Below are 5,218 nucleotides of genomic sequence, written 5' to 3'. Positions count from 1 at the left end.
GAGTATTGATTCTATTACAAAATAAGCATAGCTAGAAATTTGCTGTACATAAATGAACTTATTTCTGCAGAAGACACCTTTCAAATGAACAAATCTCTGTCCCTGGTAAGGATAAAAAATTTAGGAATATGCTAGAATCTACTTCTTATGCTGCATGTTATCTGTCAGGAGTACTGAAATGGCTTTTTTTTTTAACTTGAGTCTAAAATATTTTTATTGAAAACTAAAATGATAGATAATTTACCTTTTTATTTCCAAATTTTGAAACTATGTTTGGAGATAATGGGCAGTTTCACTTTCTATTATTAATCCTAAGCTTATTCTCTGAATATAGGCCACTGGACACTTTTCTGCAATCAGTCAGTGGAGTCTGTGAGTCTAATTGTAGGTTTACCTCAAGAAAAATCTTTTTCATCCTGTAATGATAAATGATTTTACCTCCTGAGGTCTGTAGTTGAGTCCTAGTGTCACTGGGTTAGTATCACTAAACATCAAAGTTCTGAAACTAAATCCCCACACAAAGAGTAAAAGCTAGATGTGACAATTCAGATACTAGTTCAGTTTGTTTTTTTTTAAAAAAGAAAAATGTAAAATAAATACAAAATGTGATGCACATGTGTGCATGCGTGCAATTGGACATAAGTATATGCATATCAACAGCAGTATATGAGGCTGTAAATGAATATCAAGTAGTTCATACTACATAAGTCAATTGCAGCAGTGCCGTTTGAAGTTTATTATCCATTACTGGTGAGTATAGATGATACACCAGACTTCTTTTTATTAATGTAAAAGTTTCCTTTATTTGGATGGGATCTGGCATTTGCATATTAATAATGTCAATACAGAACATGAAAAATGTTTTACTAGTAAATTCTAAGTAACACAAAACAGAACTCAACAATTAAACCCAATTTTTATTCCTAGACTTAAACCAACATGTATACAAAATATCATTACTTTTTATATATTAAATTTAATGAGTACCCTCTGGAGTATGGCATGGTGTTTTACTTACCAATCAAGAAGGCATTTCAGTATTCAACTGTACTTGATTATATCATTGCAGTTATTTTCTAGATTTATTGTGATCTGTAACATATGGAGTTTTCTAGTTATGAGTAAAATCACGAGGATATAAGTTAGTTGAAAAAACTGCTGAGATTTAATGTATGTGCATATTTTAACACAAATGCCCTAAGTTGACTGGAGGCTAGCAAATGCGATGCCCATCTAGTAGAAGAGCTGGTAGGAGGATTTGTGGAACTTCAGGCATGTCAGTCTGACTTTTGTGCTGAGAAGGGTCATGGAGCAGATCATCTTGAGTGTTGTTTCACAAGGATTGCAAAGTCCTGCATCTGAGGAAGAATGACATGCACGTGTTGAGTGACATCCAGATTTGGATTTTGGAGAGCAGCTTTGCAGAAAAAGATCTAAGGATTCTGATTGATATCCAGTTGGAACTTAAGCTAGCCATGCACTCTTCCCACAATGATGAGGCTGACCTGGAGTACTGTGTCTGGTACCAGACTCCCCAGTAAAAAAGAAATATGGACATACTGGAAAGAGTCCAGCAAAGGGCCATAAAAATGATTAACAGACTGGAGAGAATGCAGAGGGGAGAACCAGGCTCTTTTCAGTGGTACCCAGTGCTAGAAGAAGAGGTAATGGGCACAAAATTAAACTATGGAAATTCCATCTGAACTCTAGAAAGCACTTCATTACTGTGCAGGTGACTGAGCACTAGAACAGTTTATCCAGAGAGGTTGTAGAGCATTCCTCCTTTGAGATCTTCAGAAGCTGACCATAGTTCTGTTGCTTCAGCAGGGAGTTTGGACCAGATGGCCTTCAGAGATCCCTTCATATCTCAGCCGTTCTGTGACTCTGGAGTCACAGAATCACTGAATTGCAGGAATTGGATGGGACCTCAAGATGTCATCGAGTCCAACGCTCTGCTAAAACAGGTACGTTACAATAGGTCGCACAGGTAGGCATCCAGACACATCTTGAATATCTTCATAGAAGGAGACTCCACAACCTCTCTGGGCAACGCATTTCAGTGCTCCATCACCCTTACTGTATAGAATTTCTTCCACATGTTAGTATGGAACTTTGTATGTTTTAGGTCATTATTCCTTGCCTATTGCTACACATCACCAAGAAGAGCCTGGCGTCATCATTTGCCTCCCACTTCCCTTTAGATATTTATCAGATTCCCTCTCAGTCGTCTTTTCTGTAGGCTGAAGAGACCCAGGTTACTCAGCCTTTTCTCATATGGGAGATATTCCAGGCCTTCAGTCATCTTCAGTGTCCTTCATTACAGTCATCTGTGTCCTTCTGCTGGACTATTCTATGACTATTCTAGACTGATAAAGGTAAAAATCCAGTGTCACTTCCATCTTCAAGAAGTTTGAAAAGTAAGATACAGGGAACTAAAAGACAGTTAAGTTAATCTGGGTCACTATTAAGGTTATGTAAAAATCTGATCTTCATTGTGAGGATGGTCAGGCACTGGAACAGGCTGTTTATTCAGCCACATCAAGAGCACTGAGTTGAGAGGTGCTGGAGTCTTTATTTTGGGAGATATTAAAACTCCAAATGAATGCAACCTTGAGCAAACTGATCTAGCTGTCACTACTATAAGCAGAATTCCATAGTAGATTGTTCGCATGATAATATAATCACAGAATTACAGAACTGTAGAGGTTGGAAGGGATCTATAGAGCTCATCAAGTCCAAGACTTCTGCTAAAGCAGGTTCCCTGCAGTAGGTTGCACAGGGGCATGTGTCCAAATGGGTCTTGAATGTCTTTGGAGAAGGAGGATCTGCAACCTCTCTGCAGCCTTTTCCAGTGCTTTGTCACTGTGAAAGTGAACAAGTTATTCCTTGTGTTAGTATGGAACTTCCTGTGTTCCAGTTTATACCTATTGCCCCTTGTCCAAGTGCTGCACACCACCAAAAAGTGTCCCCCCCCACTGGCTTGACTACCACAATTTAGATATTTATAAACAGTTATGAGATTCCCTCTCAGTCTTCTCTTCTACAGACTGAAGCATCTCACATGTCTCAGCCTTTTCTCATATGGGAGATGCTCCAGACCCCTAGTCATCTTTGTAGCTCTCTGCTGGACTCTTTCTAGGAGATCGCTGTCTTTTTTTGAACTGAGGAGCCCAGAACTTCACCAGGACAGAGTAGAGGGGGAGAATCACCTACCTACACCTGCTGGCCATGCTCCATTTAACGCACCCCAGGATACCATTGGCCTTATGGCCAAAATGGCACACTGCTGGCTTATGGCCAGCCTGTTGCCCATAAGACCACCCAAGTCTTTCTCTGCAGAGTTCCCTTCCACAAGTCATCTGATAACCTGTACTGATGTATGTGGTTATTTCTCCCCAAGTGCAAGACTCTATACTTGCTTCTCTTGAACCTCATCAGATTCCTCTATGCCCAACTCTCCAGTCTGTCCAGGTCTTGTTTAATGACAGCACAACCTTGCAGAGTCAGACATGCCTCCCAACTTTGTATCAATAAACTTGCTGATAGTATGTACTATCTCTTCATTCAGGCCATTGATGAAGATGTTGAACAAGACCAGACCCAGTACTGACCCCTGGGGAACACTGCTACCTTCAACTAGACAACATTGCTGATCACAAACCCCTGAACTCTGCCAGTCAGCCAGTTTTCAGTCCATCTCACTGTCCACTCATCTATCCTACACTAGCACTTCTAATAAACGCAATAGAAAAACCTTAGCATAAGAGAGGTAGTTATAATTAGAATAATAATTAGAAATAATCCTGAATGTACTTCCAAATTTTATTATTAGGAAGGTGTCTTGGTCTCAGCTGGGACTGTTTACTTTTTTTGTTTTGTCTGGTATGATGGTATGTTTTGGCTTTGAGAGAAAAACAACATTGATAGCATACCGATGTTTTAGCTATTGCAGAGCGGTGCTGCGCAGAGCCAAAGCTATTTCAGCTTCTTGTATTGTTCTGCCAGTGATGGGGGCTGAGGGGATGCAGGGAGTTGGGAGGGCACAGAAACAAGAAGCTGACCTCGACTGTCCGAGGGGATATTCCATACCATACAACATTGTGTAAAAAAACCTTTAAGAACAGTGGGAAACGGTGCAGGGGACTAACCACTTTGGGGGACTGTTTGGGCATTGTTTGGAAGGTGGTGAGTATGTTCTTCATCACTTGTTTTGTAAATACATATTATATTACCATTAATATTATTTTCCTTTTTTGTCTTAGTAAATGGTGTTTTATCTCAGCCCGTGAGTTCTGTTGGTTGTGGTTTGTGGGTTTTTTTTTGTTTTTTTCCCCCACCGTTCTCCCCCCAGTCCCCGTGGGAGGGAGGAGTAAGTAAATGACTGTGTGGCATTTAGCTGACTGCTGGGTTAAACTACTTTTTTTTTTCTTTTTTTTCCCCTGCTATAAATGTTTTTTTTTGTTGTTGTTTGTGTGTATTTAGAGGAATTTGAGTAGCAAGAGGTAAACTGAAAATATGTACCTTGTCTCAGTGAGAAATCACCTACTCAGTAATATAAATCTATGTGACACAGAAAGCAGTATATTCATCCAATTAAATTCAGAGTGTTTTTAGTGTCATTATATGGATTTTTAAAATATGTATCCTTCATTTTGGTTCTCAGAATTGTGTTTTGTGAGACAACACAGGTATAAACTAAATAGAAATGAAATGCATCTGAGAAGCATTATCCTATGATCTATTGCATTGTTACATATAAAATGAAAATAGGGTACGGAGCCTATTATAACTGTTATACTACTTGAAGCCATGATAATGAGAGAACTTAGAAAATCCTGTATGTCAAATATTAGCCTCTGTCAAGGGACTTTTTTCCCTATGAAATTTAGTAACTCTATATAGAATTTGTCATAAAGTTACTTGGATGTCACTGAAATGATAGTTTGGAGGGAATTTTTTTTTTGTACTTTAGACTCAGAGTTACTCAGAATTATACATATCGTAATTTAAACAGTTGTATTGATGTCATATTTTGTGAAAGTATAAAATAAAGTTGCAGATTGTGTGGCAGGAACATTTTTTCTTCGCTTTCACATGTCTTTATAAGTCTTTATTTCACTAATCCGAAGATTAGCTATAATGTTCATGACCAGAGTAATTTGAACTCTCATTTTTTCATAACACATTGTCTATCAATTCCTGAGTTTCAGAATACATG

The 5,218-nt window shown here is 38.6% G+C and overlaps 1 long non-coding RNA gene across 1 annotated transcript; it reads left to right on the top strand.

The window, feature by feature from the left end:
* The first annotated feature begins 260 nt into the window (after positions 1-260).
* On the top strand, positions 261-5,093 carry LOC109364187. The gene is made up of 2 exons (XR_002110218.2): positions 261-1,964; positions 3,569-5,093. It is a non-coding gene; the product is annotated as an uncharacterized LOC109364187 (long non-coding RNA).
* Positions 5,094-5,218: the final 125 nt, after the last annotated feature.

The sequence above is a fragment of the Meleagris gallopavo genome, chromosome 1 (genome assembly GCF_000146605.3).
Source record: "Meleagris gallopavo isolate NT-WF06-2002-E0010 breed Aviagen turkey brand Nicholas breeding stock chromosome 1, Turkey_5.1, whole genome shotgun sequence".
In the NCBI taxonomy this organism is placed as follows: Eukaryota; Metazoa; Chordata; class Aves; order Galliformes; family Phasianidae; genus Meleagris; species Meleagris gallopavo.
Note: the sequence above shows the minus strand (reverse complement) of the source record. Positions and strands in the feature narration are given on the sequence as shown.